Source organism: Triturus cristatus, chromosome 3_2, assembly GCF_964204655.1.
Source record: "Triturus cristatus chromosome 3_2, aTriCri1.1, whole genome shotgun sequence".
NCBI classification, from domain to species: domain Eukaryota; kingdom Metazoa; phylum Chordata; class Amphibia; order Caudata; family Salamandridae; genus Triturus; species Triturus cristatus.
The window spans coordinates 756,245,502-756,261,085 of NC_140584.1; the positions used below are offsets into that span (position 1 = coordinate 756,245,502).

The following is a 15,584-nucleotide window of genomic DNA, read 5'->3' on the forward strand; positions in this document are numbered from 1 at the left end:
AATTCTGGTCACATACAATTAAGAGTTGCAAATTCGGCCACTCCCTGGAAATGAGGCACAATGTCTTGTGTACATTGATCTGGGTTACACCTGACAATTCTGGTCACACACATCGAAGAGTTGTTAATTCCGTACTTTCCCTGGAAATTAGGTGAAATGCCTGGTGTGCATTGAGGGGAGACACACCCGACAATTCTGGTCACACACAATCAACACCTTCAAATTCAGAACCTTCCTGAAAATGAGGCACAACGTCTTGTGCACGTTGATCTGAGTTGCACCTGACAATTCCGATGACACACAAAGTAGAGTTGCCAATTCCGTACCTCCCTAGAAAAGAGGTATAATGTCTATTGCATGTTGAATGGAGTCACACGAGCCAATTCGAGTCACACACAACAAAGAGTTGCAAACTCCATACCTCCCTGAAAATGAGTCACAACATCTGGTGCACATTGATCATAGTCATACCAAACAACTGTTGTCACATACACAGGCGCAAGTTCAGCAGTGGGTAGAATGAGGCACTACACTGGGTGCACCCTCACCTCCGAGGGTCGCAACCTGTGAATCGGACACCACATGCAATGAGCATGCAGTTAGTGTGTCGCACAAGAGAGATGCGGCACAATCAATGAAGTGGGCCACACGGGGTCCAGAAACCGGTGAATCCGCTCACCACCAAGAAGAAGTGTATTGAGACCCAACGATACAGGTGCCACAATCCTTAGATGTAGACAGTACTTTTTGGGCTCTGCACTTGGCAATATGGTCTCCAGGCGCAATACTTAGTTCCACACTCACACCACGTTACAATTGGGATCTAGCAGACGATGTGGGCACTTATAGGGTACCGCTCTCCAGGTGTCACAGGTAGACAGTGTGGGACCCTCGCTGGAGGTTTGTGATGTCCCTGAGACCTCCATAAGAAAACAGGGGGCTAGCCAAAAAGCCCTTGGAGGGCATACTTCAGAGTGCCACACAGCAGCAGGTAGTCAGCCCAGGCCAGCCACTATTCAAGAAGGGTGCACTGTCCCTTCCAATGGCAGTAATCCTCCTTGGGCACAACAGATTCTTCTGGCAGTGTGCATCTTACAGTTGCAGGAACTGCTGTCCCACGTTCCCACAAGTGTTCTCAACCCTGCTGAAGTATGGCACCAGCAGTTACACTGTAGAGTGCCTTTGAAGTTAGGGGTGGTTCAGAGGGTTTCCCTTTGAACCACAGATGTCTCTCCTATATTTCAGTCCTGTCAGAATTGGGGTCAGGGAATTCAGATCTTAATCTTTAGTGGGGCCATGATCTGGCTCCCAGAGGCCAAGTATCAAAACCTCTTCCCCCAATCATTCCAGCCAGGCCCTCAAATTGCAGAGGTCTGTAATTCCAGTTGTATGCCCAATGTTGATACCTGGCTCTGGGGAATGCACAGATGTGCTCCCCCAGCCTCGGGTGGCACAACAAGAGCTTTAGAGTACTGAAATGCTTACTTTCTAGAAGTTGCATTTTTAAGCTATTAATGACAAATCCCTCTTTACCACATAAAAGGGTTTGTAATTGTGAATCTAACAATAGTAAATATTATGAGGCTGGTCCAATGTAAGCCACTATTGCAGCCTGAAGTAATCTCAGCCATTCCCCCATATTAGCCTATGGGAAGAGCAAACGTCATAGGTAGTGAAAACACACATGGCTACCCTTAAGACTTACCCCAAGGGGGCCCTGGTGGTAGTGACTAATCCCCTCAGGATGCTAAGAGAGGCCAACCAGAGCATAAGTGCCAATGCGTACACACAGGCCTGCAATGGCAGTCTTGACAGGTGTTTAAAAACATCATAGGTGTGCACACACACACAAGCCTTTAATGGCAGGGTTGAGATGTTTAAAAACATCAGGAAAGCACCACTCCCTAACATGTTTAGGCAGGGAGCACATACTTTCACATTGCATTTAGAATGAGAAAGTGCCCAGAGGCCTAAGGCCACTAAAAGAGAATCAGCAAAACTCCTGAGGAAAAAGCAATAGGCTTAGGGAAACACTTCCAAAAGCATGCCAGGTTTAACAGCTACTATAAGGTTGAACAACTAGCGCACTGTTTGCGGAATCTCAGGCCATCACAATCATAAATATGTTGTAGGTACTAATTTGTTAGGATCCCAATGTTGTTACTGAACCAATAATTAAAATGAAGCTCATTTGAAACTTATACAAGAAATAACTTTGGGACCCAGTGCCGCTGCACCAGCTGCACTATTGATCACTACGCCATTGAAACCAATCCCCATCAAACTTTGTCTGTTAATTAAAAGAATGAGGTTCATGAACTTACAGAACACATTGATGGTATTGCAGCTACTTTAAAACTTTTTACAGACCATGCCATTGCATTTGCTCACATTGCTTCTCGTCCCTTTAACTGTACTGTAAAGTGAAGCATTGAAATTCCACATATAAACACACTGAAACCTTATAATTTCACATTAAGCACATTCAAAACCTGTAAATGTCATATATAAGCAAACAAAGCTTGGCAGCTCTGGTTCTCTAGCAATGAAAACCTTTACCATCCTTCAAATGCTTATTTCTATTGATTCTAATGTGATCACCCTTCACAAGTGCTTAATCTCACCTTCTTTACAAGACACCAAACGTTGCCAGTTATGCAGAAAGAGGCTGTTAAAGTATTTATGTCATACTTCTCAACCTTTAGTAGCAGCTGTGAAACTATCTCTCAGAGCGGGACCGGTAGCTCACTTAATTAAATGTTTATCACTCAGAGTGGGAGTTGGCAGTCCCTTTCCCGACTCAGCTTTTTATCCTCATACAGGATGGTGATTTGAACATTGTAATATTGATAATAATAATAGTCTGTTACTTCAACCATCATTCTAAGGAAGCGTGCAACTAAAACATGCTGCTGTTGCATGCATCTGAATGACATGAATAATCTGTTCTTTTCAGCTAAACAAGTGCTTTGCAAGTAAAACAAGGTACCTTTACATGCATGTGGTTCAAAGATGCTACTTTTAAGTACTTTTACATATGGGAACAGTAGCCCAAGTGAATGTGGAGCAGGTGTCCAGGCCTGAGTTGCTTCTTAAAAAAGCTCTTGTGAAGCTGCCATGTTCAAAGGCTACTCACTGCCATGCACTGTGCTCGGCCATTACCAGATCCTGGCAGTCCTGCTTGCAAGGTGACACATCTCTCCTGACTGACTCCAGCAGTTCGAACAAGGAATGAAGTTGGAAGGGCTGGTGGCATGCGTTTGTAAAGTGGCAGGGCAGAGCCTGGTATAGCAACTCACTTGCTTGACCCAAGCAACATGACCCGCCTCTTACTAGCTGACCTTGTGTCAATCAGTGCATGGAGAAGCAGCTGGAATGTGAAGTAATTTGAAAAATACAGCAAGAAGGTCAAGCCTTGCTGTGTTTTTCAAAAAGTGTATTTTCCTTTATATTTTTCCTAGCAGAAATTCATTAGCGGCCTGAAGTGAGCCTGTGATCTACTGGTAGCTATCTGGTGGAGACATACGATATAGTGTCACATTCACATTGTCAGAATGGTTACTAAGTGATCTAATTTCAGATTTAATTTTGGCCGAAGATAATGGCTTATTACTAAAAGTATAAAAAAGGTGTAAGGAAAATGGTAGACCAGAACGGTAGACAGTAAAAGTAGCAATGGAAAGTTATGGAAGATGACAATGGAAAGAAAATTACTTTTCACAAGAGCAGATATTTGCTGAAACGTATGGTTCTTTCTGATATAACATACTTAAAAATACCCTTTATGAGGATCAGTGATGTGTTCTGAACGTGTGAACACTATACTAAAGAGTTAAACAGTGAATTCAAATTATGAGAAGAGGAAATAAGAGAAATGCATAAGCAAGCAATAGAAGAAAAAAGGTGATTGGGTTGAAAAGATAGTGGTCAAAATGATGTTTTGTAGGTTGGAATGGTTTAACCATAGACAGGGTTTCTGATTTTCAGTTAAACTAATAAACCACGACTGGAAGGAATAATTACTTTTTTGGTGCAAACTAGAAAATACTGAATTTTGCTGCACTTATATTATTTTGGTGGGCTTTACTGAAAAAAGGAGTAGAAGTGCAGCCCGCATCTATAAGCACTCATTGATGTTCCCGCTATGCCATACTCAGCCCATGGTAACCAACCAACTTGGATGGTCTTTTGTCCATCCCCAAGGTCCCTAGAATTTCAAAGACCAACTTCCAACTCCCTGACCATGTCACTTTGGAATTATAGCTCCCCTTGTGGGGATTTATATGTTCTCTGAATGGTGTTGTGCTGCATTTAAGTTGCAAGATATTCAGCTGTATTTATTCTTTCTGCAGAAGATTTAAAATGCACCAGAAGATAACATGCAAGGCAACTACTCAACACAACAACAAAAAATCAACTGATACATCTCTCAGACAAACGCTGCAAGAGCACAGTAGTACTTCTTTCAAAACAACATGACCAACATACCTGAAAGTAACTGAGGATTAACAGTCCCCACAGTGATTTCCGAATAAATAGAATGAGCCCAATAGACAAAGAATTTGCTGTGAATAAATATGACAGGGTCTTGTGGTAATCCTGGCTTACTTTTGAATTCCAGAAGAACTTCTGACTTTCTCCAGAAATACAGGAGTAAATCTAGATTATTGATATTAGGTCACAGCAAACGCTTTCTGAGTCAGGCCCAACATCCGGTAGGAGAAGTAAATCTGAGGAGAAGAAAAGCTTCATAAAGGTACACAGATCTTGCTTTGTGGCTTTCCAACATTTACCAGCTCGTCACCTATTAAACATTAGTTGAACTCATTCACAGCATGCCATACACAGCCAAGGGACAATAGGTCTCCTGTGGGTTATGAAGTTCCTTACTACCTCAGATGATTCTCCATCCATACAGAAGCAAGGTTTGCTGTCCCAAAGCCAACAGTATGCATATAAATTCCTCAGAAGTCTTCTCCCTAAGAGAAAGGAGAGAAGGAAAAGACACAGATTAGACATTTATCAGTCTATTAATTTCTTTGTAAATTGAGACAAAGAACGGGATAATATAACATAAGCTTGTAATAACAGAGCACGGAATATCCCACATAATATACCTCATTCATTAAGTAAAAAATCCCCTTCCAGTAGATCATTTTCATTTGACTGAAGAGTAGTGCAACATGATGGTGCATTAAATGATGATTAACCTTTTCTCTGTTGCATTCTAATAATAATGAGTTGAACACATATTTCAAGCCATGCATATCCATTACATGAGATGGGAGCGCCTTGCTCAGAAGGTAAAGTTTGAATGCTAGAAAACAAGCTGGACAAGGAGGAGAGAGAAATAATGAGAGTTACATGAAAGACCAAATTCAAAGAATGGGTAGAAGGAATTGATTAGAAGGAAGGAACATTTTTAAATAAGAATAAATAAGGTAAGAAAGAAATATGTGCAAAATACTTTATAAACACTAGGAAGAAACATACCTGTGAATTGTAATTGCGTAAAAAAATAAAACACTGAAAATATCAGATTTTTTAACGTTTTTCAAAAACTGGAAAAAAACACCATAATTCAAAATAAATAGAAATTGAAAAAAATAAAGCCTAATAATAGAAAAGAGTCATCCATCCATGATTAAATCACCTAAGGAAAACAGAACATTGTGGATGAAATGAGTCAGTAAAGGGTGGGTGGCATTGCAAATTATTTTGGGCATGCAGTCAAGGTGAAAACTATAGGATCATAGAAGCAGTGAGCTGAGGGCCTCTTGTGAACGGTGCTCAAAGATCTCGCTTAATCCTTTATGACTTAGTAGCAAGGATGGGTATCCTAGATTTTATATAAATTATATGTATAGGTCAAGTCAAGGTACAGTACGATAGAATTATTGCCAATTCAAAATAGTATAAAAGTACAGCCACTACTGCATGTTTCACAACACCCATAACATTTATAGTAGTACATATGGTAAATATATTTACATTAAGTGCATTAGCTAGAAAATAGAAAGAACAAGGTACAAAATACACAAATGTAACCAAGTGATGATAATCTCATAGGGAATCCAGTAATCACACAAGGCAGATGGTAATCACACTGGAACTAAGCCACTTCTTGCTAAAAGACTATATAATATTTTCAAAGCTCTAATGATTGTAAGCTTCTAATGTTCATGAAGTAGTGAACAGATACGCAGTGAAGTACAGCAGGGATACTGAAATAAAAAGGTTTACAAACAGCTAAGGTTTTTAACAACATTACAGGTATAGCAAGGATAGCCATCTTCTTTCCAAAGTGGGTTACCTTGTATCTCTTTGGCAACTGATTGGGGTTTGTGAAACCATATTTAAATCTGTTCCTCAGCCCTATGAAGGGAAATGCTAACAATTGTATATGTGATTATAAAAGTATCAACTAATAAACAAATAGGCATGCTGCCATCCATTTGTTTGAATATTTCCAGGGCATTGTATTAATCACAACCTTTGTTTTCCCTCAGCAAACCCCAAACCCATATTATTCCATATCGTACATTGCACATATTCTAGGAAAATAACCTTGTTTTCAAATCAGGCAGGGAAGCAGGATTATTTGAGAATAATGGTGTTAGTATAGTGCATATGAATTAATTCTGGCCTTCAAGCCTGTCCTGCGCATTGCTGAGGGAAGATCTTGCTCCCTGCGCAATGGAAAGGATTCCACTGAGAATAACAAGTTTATTTCATATAGTCCTGTACATTGACATGCAAGAGAGAACCTGTATCTATGCTAGGTCAATTGTATACCGTTTTTCATTTGCATCTCCAATCAACACTTTTCAAGTGAGATCCCTGGTCAGTTGAAATGACAATTGTCTTGTGACTTTGCTTTGCTGCATGCTATTTTGATTTAAGCACTAATTAAACTTTAAGCATCCCGAGATGTTAGGTTTTATTTTTAACAGTTTCACAACCCTGACGTTTTGTGAGAAATAAACAGCACAAAGCAATACAAACACAGAGGCAACCACAATGCTCCATAGAAATTTGTAACAGTGCTCCAGTGTGTTGACAAGTGGCACTGTGCTGCTTCATGCCCACCCGCACCTCCCCAGTCGTGACAGTGCAGAGCCACTTCTAAATGCCACCCTGTGCACCAATGTCAGTTTCAGGTATGTCCTTTTCTGGGCTCTCAGACGCAGAGCGTGAACAACAGTGGTGATCTCCAACTTGAGACCTTTATAAGTTAGAGAAACTTGCAGTGACAGTATCAGAAATAACATTACCGAAGGTGAGTTACTTGTTCTTCTGACACAGATTCCTCATATTATAATAGATATCAATGCAGTACCTCTCCAAGGTGGAGGTTCAGTGGAGTGCACTCAGATCAGAAAGTCTTGCAGAATTAGCGAAGCATCCTTCCCACCAGACCTGCTGTCAAGGTATCCAAGCATGCGCACATGACCTGCTTCTTCATGTTCTACCCGTCATGGATTATCTGAACCAAAGAGACCCCAAAATCCTCTGGGACCCCTGGCAAGATCTTACTGTCCATATCCTAAAGGGCATGTATAAATGGCCAGTGGATGGGCTGAATTTATCTCCATTACAGGATGGAAGATGAAAAATAAACACTTGCCTGAGGCATCAATCGTTTTGGATTATCTATCAAGGGAGTTCTTGGAAATAAATTAGGATGTACATTATTGTTTGAAGCCTGTACATGGAGTCTCACTGGATTTGGGTGCTTTGTGAAAAATTCAGTATTACTAGGGGATGGCCTAAGTTTCCTGGTTACCTGCTGACAAACACGCAGGCAAGAATATGGTTTTGACCAGGTAACCATCAACTTATCTGTCACAAAATCATTTAATGAAAACAGGATCTCTTATGTTGCTAGCCCAGGCCTCTTATCTCTCTGCTCCAATGGTGGTGGTTAAGTTATTGGCCTCCTACAGACTGACTTAAAAATGGTGGTACAAGCCCTGGTGTTACCAAGATTGGATTACGGAAGCACCACCCTATGCGGTCTCCCCAAATACAAGCTGGCTCCACTGAGGGCCTCGCTCAATGCTGCGGCCAGACTACCTCCTTCAAAAAAGAAGTAAAAATGCTTCTACTGAACAAATTTACATCCTAAGGCTATAATTCGATGTTGACTAATAGTTATCTATGATATCCAGATATTTCTGTCTACAACTTTTGGACTGTATGGAAATTACTGAATGTATATATTCTATCTCAACCTCCTAATGTCCAATAACTGTGTACTGTGAAGTGCTCTGATGCCCTCGTGGATCATTCTTTGTTGTCTACTTTGTTGTCACCTATGCTATCCATATAATACTATATACCTGTTTTGAACTGAATATCGAATACCAAATTTTTGTATACTACATCAACCATGAAATGTTTAATAATTGTATATTGTAAAGCGCTCCGATACCCTCATGGATTACGTTTGCACTATAAAAAACGTTATATAGAAATAAATAAAAATAAAAATTGTCCTGGAATATCAGATCTCAGCAATCCTGCTGTATGGGACTTACTGGAGGTAACAGGAGGGGTAGTTGTCCCCCAAGGACCCTCAGTATCCAAGGGGACTTCCTCCCTCTACTAGTAGTGCGCCAGGAGGTGCACTCACAGAATCGTGGAGAAAGGGGGCGTGGCCTGTCAGATCTCAGCTATCCTGTTGTATGGGATTTACAGGTGGCAATAGGAGGGGTAGTCGGCCCCCCAAAACGGTCAACTACCCCCCCCCTATTACCTCCAGAAAGTCCCAAACAGCAGGATTTCCAAGGTCATAATTCTGGCACTGCCTGCTATTTATGCCCCCCCCTTTCTCCAACACTCTGCAAACGTGCCTCCTGGAGCACTACTAGTTGGGGATGAGGTCCCCTTGGCTCCAAAGGGACCTTGGGGGCCAAGAAGTCCTCCTGGTACCTCCTGTAATTCCTACACCGCGGAAGTTATGGGAGGTGGTCAGAGGACCCTCTCCCTTTCTCCACTACTCTGCAAATGTGACTACTACTTTAAAAAACCCTAGAAACTCACTGAAAGAAACTAAGGTTACAAGGGCGTTATAGTTAGAAATTAGCATTTAAAAAATCTTAGATATTCACTGAAAAAACCAAAGGTTACAGAGACGATACAATTAATGCAGGTTTCACTTGTACAAAACCAGAGAAATTCAGCAGTTATAGTTAGTGGAGCCAACTATCACTCACGTCCCCGCAATGCAAGGCTTATCGACCTCACATATTACATCACTCATGACATGGTCAGTTACATCCTAACTATAACGTCCCTGTAACTTTTGATTTGTTCGGTAAATTTCTAAGGTTTTTTGAATGCTAATTCTTAAATATAACATCCTTGTAACCTTTGGTTTTTTCAGTGAATGTGTATATATATATATATATATATATATATATATATATATATATATATATATATATATATATAATCCTGAAATGAGTGATAGAATCTTCCATAGTGCATTCTGGGAAGTTAAGGAATACGGACTACAAAATCATCTAACAGTCCGCCTTTAAATCTGGTCACCTGACATCTCATACTGCCCACCATTGATTAAGGCTGTTATAAAGCCATCTGGATAGAGTGCTGCCGCATGTTATTCATTAAAGCGCTTTTTATCCTTGAAGTCTGGACATGGCTTTCTTAATTTCTGCTGCTGGCAATTTAGCAGGATACTCTATTTCCATGGTGCTGAGGCTGCCCTGTCAGGGATGGGGGCCCGTTGGTAGGGAGAACTCTGGAAGGATGTACCTCTGGGGGCTAGACACGCATGCCTCTGTTGGAGATATATGGGATTTGCCTGAAGTAAATGTATCCAGAGGTAAGCAAGGGATGCAAGAGGGGTATTTACACTGCCTGTTGCTGACTTGGGAGAGATGCGCTTTGTTAAGACATTTTTTTTTGTGACAGCGAATGGGCAAAGCACGTTGGAAGAACATTAGCATATTGAAATAACGAACTGTGAATATATGCACTGCAGTTCCAGAAATGAGTGATAGTATCTTCCATAGTGCATTCTGGGAAATTGAGGAATACGGACTAAAAAATCATCTAACAGTCCGCCTTAAAATCTGGTCACCTGACATCACAGACTGCCCACCAATGATTAAGGCTGTTACAAACCCGAAACACGTCTGGATAGAGTGCTGCTGCATTTTATTCATTAAAGCACTTTTCATCCTTTAAAAGGAGCCTCGGCTTTCCTCATTTGTGCTGCTGGCAATTTAGTGGGATACTCCATTACCGTGGTGCTGAGGCCGCCCTGTCTGGGTCGAGGGCCCCTTGTTATGAAGAACTGTGGAAGGATGTAACTTTGGGGGCATAACCCGCTCGCCCCTGTTGGAGATATATAGGATATATAGACATTTGTTTTTGTGGCGGCGAATGGGCAAAGCACGCTGGAAGAACATTTGCATATTGAAATAACGAACTGTGAATATATGCAATGCAATTCCAGAAATGAGTGATATCTTCCATAGTGCATTCTGGGAAAGTGAGGAATATGGACTACAAAATCATCTAACAGTCCGCCTTTAAATCTGGTCACTTGACATCACAGACTGCCCACCAATGATTAAGGCAGCTATAAAGCCAAAACACATCTGGATAGAGTGCAGGATACTCGTTCCCATAGTGCTGAGGCCGGCCTGTCAGGGTCGGGGGCCCCTTGTTACGGAGAACAATATATATATATATATATATTACCTACTGGCGGTCGCCAGTAGGTAGTTATAGTTAGGACCTATTTTCGATAGGAAATCCGCAACATTCTATTCCCAATAAGTCTGGCGCCAGTTGACGAATCCTCGCGAAATTTTCCAAACATTTGGCCAGCTCCGCTCCGCTCCTACCCTGAAAGTTTTGCGGTGATCCGTCAAGCGGGGGCTGAGAAAAAAGGGGGGTCCCAAAACACGTTTTCCCCATGCAATTTCCCATAGGATCTGTTGTCGCAGCTACAGCCCGAACCGCTGAACGGAATGACACCAAATTTGGCAAAGAGGTAGTCCCCAATCAGGACTCATGCCTTTTGCATATATGGTGTGAATCCGTTCAGTAGTTCCTGAGAAAATTAGATTTAAAAGTACATATATATCTATGGCCTCGGAGGATCCGCGCACCCTACCCGCACCGTAAGCGCACCCTCCCCGAACCGAGGGCGCGCACCCTCCCGATTGCGTGCTGAATGCTAATTGGCTGTCGAGTATCTCTCTACATTCGAAATCAGGAACTGTTGGCGGCCATTTTCTGCCTCGATAGAAGAGAGGCTGAAGAAGCAAGGGGAAAAAGTGTGTAAAACATACAAAGGGGGCAGAGTGGAAATACTCTAACCCTCTAGAGGTGCTTAGGGGGTCCCAGAAGGACCCCCTGGGGCCCTTTTTAATAAAAAAAAATACGGTGAAATGCGCGCACGGAGCGCGCATCCTATCGCGTTGGATGCACGGATCCTCTCGCGGTGGATTCACGGATCCTAGGGAAAAAAAATGAAATTGTTGAGAGATAAAGATTAACCTTAAGTGTTTTGTTCTTGAGTGGCTCTAAAAATAGCCGTTGTGTTCATTGAGAGTTTTTGGTACTTATAAGTAAGTACCAATACAGAGTCTAAAGTTGTTGAGGAAGACTCTGTCCTTCATCAGTAAAGTGTACTCCATCTCTCCTATAAATCTCTTGCATATGAAAGCGCAGATTGTTATTGTAAATGGACCCCATTCTGTAGTCTCGGAGAAAAGCAGAAACAGATTTATTCACATGTTTCCTAGCTTTCTCAATCTGTGGACAAAAATGATCGGACCAGTTCCATTTCTGCCTGTGGCATATGTTAGAATACACAAAGGCAGTTTTAGGGAAAAGTGAAATCAGTTCTGCAAAGGTGTCCTTCATAAGCATTTCCAGACCTACGCCAGTCAAAGTGCCTAGGTCATTGCCACCACAGTGCACTATTATGAGGTCAGGGTGTTGGAATTGCATGAAGGATTTCACCAATGGCATCAATTGGTGCCACTTTAACCCTCTCTGTCCAATCCATTTAATGTCTACATTTGGCAAACCTAGGTCTTTGTGAATGCCTTTGTTTTCTGCATACCTTTGGCTCCAGAAATGTAGCTGTGTCCCACAATCCACACTGTAAGCATCTTGTAAGGAGGTCTGGATGCACTCAGATGGTCTCTCTAAATGAAATGGCAGTTTAGAAAGTAAGATGTTTCTAAAATGGTGGCTAAGATGCAAGTTTGAAAAAAGACAAGAAATCATTGGTTGTTTGACAACCTTCTACACTGAAAGGTAGGGTGCATATTTCTGTTTTTTGAATGCATTATTCTTATTGGTTAACAAAAACTGATTGTAAGGAACATTATATATGATAAGCTGATATGTTGAGAAGTCAAGCACACTTGCTGTCTTGATTAGCAACATTGTGTGTGCTGAACTTCTGACCTGTGTCCTCAGTACAGTGTTCTATGACATGTTTCTATGGTAACGGGCAGAAGGCAGATTGGGGGAAGGGTTGAAGTTTATGTCATTTGAAAAGGGTTGAAATGTTTAACCAATAGAAATGTGTGTTTGCTTTTGAATTTATGTGGGAAGGAGTGTGATTTGATGTTTACATGTATATGTGTGGAAAAAGAGAGGGAAACTTTGCCATTCTTTGGTTCTGCTGACAGGTGCACAGTGCAGAGATTCTGTATAAGAAAATCTGGTGTGTGACTGATATCTGGTGTGTGACTGATATACTTCTTAATCTACAAAACATCTTGATAGGTGAGTTATTTAATTGTGAGGGGATGTATGTAGACTATTTTGATTTTAATCAGACTAATGTATTTCTTCTGCTAAAGTGGAGGGAGTACTTTTTTTCTCTACAATCTTATTGACAGTGTGTGTGCATGTAGAAACCATTCTGTGATAAGCATTTGTGTTTTTCATGTATTTGCAGACAGATAACTGTGCTGTTTTTATATTTTGGTAGAATTAGAAACCAGACATTGTTTATGAATTTGTGAAAGGAGTTATGTTATGTTTCTATACTAAAATGTAGTACTTCTTCTAGATGAAGAAATGTGTTTTGGTATAGTGCAAGGGATAGTGTTGTTTGTCTAGAATCACACAGTGAGTCTGTGTGCATTTGGGAACCACTGTGAGAGAAGCATTTGGTAACAATCGTGTATTTGCTGACAGATAAATGTTTTAAAACCTGTCATGTTGTCAAGTTTTAGTAGCATTAGAAGACAGTTATGGCTTATGCTTTCATTAAATGAGTTAGGTATTGACAGTGAAGTGTAGTTGTGAAATATGTAGATTGTGTGTAGTACCATTACCACTTTCACTGTAGTGAATAAGTTTTGGTAAACTCCTAGGGATAGTGGTGCTTGTCTAGAATCACACTGTGAGTCTGTGTGCATTTGTGAACCACTATGAGAGAAGCGTTTGGTAACATTGTCTATTTGCTGACAGATAAGTGTTTTAAAACATGTCATGTTGTGAAGTTTTAGTAGCATTAGAAGCCAGTCTTTGCTTATGCATTGATTAAATGAATCAGGCATTGACACTAAAGTGCAGTTGTGAAATATGTAGATTGTGTGCAGTACCTTTACCACTTTCACTGTAGTGAATAAGTTTTGGTAAACTCCTAGGGATAGTGTTGCTTGTCTAGAATCACACTGAGTCTGTGTGCATTTGTGAACCACTGTGAGAGAAGCGTTTGGTAACATCGTCTATTTGCTGACAGATAAGTGTTTTAAAACATGTCATGTTGTGAAGTTTTACTAGCATTAGAAGCCAGTCTTTGCTTATGCATTGATTAAATGAGTCAGGCATTGACACTAAAGTGCAGTTGTGAAATATGTAGATTGTGTGCAGTACCTTTACCACTTTTACTGTAGTGAATACGTTTTGGTAAACTCCTAGGGATAGTGGTGCTTGTCTAGAATCACACTGTGAGTCTGTGTGCATTTGGGAACCACTGTGAGAGAACTGTTTGGTAAGATCGTGTATTTGCTGATAGATAAATGTTTTAAAACTTGTCATGTTGTCAAGTTTTAGTAGCATTAGAAGACAGTTATGGCTTATGCTTTCATTAAATGAGTTAGGTATTGACAGTAAAGTGTAGTTGTGAAATATGTAGAGTGTGGGCCTTTCCTTTACCACTTTCAGTGTAGTGAATTAGTTTTTGTATATTCCTAGGGATAGTGGTGATTGTCTAGAAGCACACTGTGAGTCTGTGTGCATTTGGGAACCACTGTGAGAGAAGTGTTTGGTAACATCGTGTATTTGCTGACAGATAACTTTTTTTAAACTTGTCATGTTGTCAAGTTTTAGTAGTATTAGAAGCGAGTCTTTTCTTATGCGTTGATTAAATGAGTCGGGTATTTACACTAAAGTGCAGTCGAGAAATATGTAGATTGTGTGCAGTTCCCTTACCACTTCCACTGTAGTGAATGAGGTTTGGTAAACTCCTAGTGATAGTGTTGCTTGTCTAGAATCACACTGTGAGTTTGTGTGCATTTGGGAACCACTGTGAGAGAAGCATTTGGTAACATCGTGCATTTGGTGGCAGATAAGTGTTTTTAAACCTGTCATGTTGTCAAGTGTTAGTAGCATTAGAAGTCAGTGTTTGCTTATGCATTGAAAAAATGAATCATGCTTTGACACTAAAGTGCAGTACCATCTAGTATTGTCTTCACTGCACCAGAACTGAAAATTTAAAATTTTTACCCAGGTACTGTCCTAGAAGTAGTCTGATGATTTAGTTAGTTTCTAAGTTTCACACCTTCAATTCCCTAGTCAGCATGCATACACTTCCAGGAAACACCCTGTCACTGCCTTTGCAGTGTTCTAGTGACCCATTCAGCACCATGTAGTAATCCATTCACTGTGCCAAAACCCAAACACTTATAAATTCACCAAGACACTCTCTTTCCAGTACTCTAATGATTCAGTCACTGCCAAAGTATTCATGCAGTGAGCCAGGCCTTAGCGCATGGACTGCTTCAAACCCCTATCTACTATGCATGCAGTCTTCTAACCACCTAGACACTTGTCTTTCACACTTTCAATTCCCTAGTCAGTATCCATACAGACCAGCAAACATCCTGTCACTGCCTTTGCACTCTTCTAGTGACCCATTCAGTACCAAGTACTAATCCATTCCCTGCGCCAAAAGCCTACCACTTATAAGTTCACCCTTGTTGTACTCTAATCATTCAGTCAGTACCCAAGTACTCGTGCAGTGAGCCAGGCCTTAGCACATGGACTGCTTTAAATGCCCATGCAGTATGGATGCAGTCCTCTAACCACCTATACCCTTTTCTTTTTACTCCTTCAATTCTCCAGTCAATATCCATACACTTCCAGGAAACACCCTGTCACTGACTTTGTACTACACTACTGATCCATTCAGCACCATGTACTAATCCTTTCAGTGCGCCAAAACCCAAACACTTATAAATTCACCCAGGCAGTGTCCTTGCAGTACTCTAATCATTCAGTCAGTACCCAAGTGCTCATTCAGTGACCAGGCCTTAGCATATGGACTGCTTCAAACCCCTATCCACTATGCACGT

The 15,584-nt window shown here is 40.9% G+C and overlaps 1 protein-coding gene across 7 annotated transcripts in view; it reads right to left on the reverse strand.

Annotated features, from left to right (window-relative positions):
• Window positions 1-15,584, reverse strand: part of GULP1 (GULP PTB domain containing engulfment adaptor 1) — a 1,880,853-nt gene that overhangs the window by 1,695,019 nt on the left and 170,250 nt on the right. For 6 of the 7 annotated variants that reach the window (XM_085648825.1, XM_085648833.1, XM_085648826.1 and 3 more), the window contains one exon: window positions 4,894-4,979. The gene's annotated coding sequence lies outside the window, so the exon portion shown is untranslated. Of the gene's footprint in view, window positions 1-4,893; window positions 4,980-5,117; window positions 5,242-15,584 lie in introns of those variants that run through there. The other variant, XM_085648829.1, reaches the window with a different exon arrangement.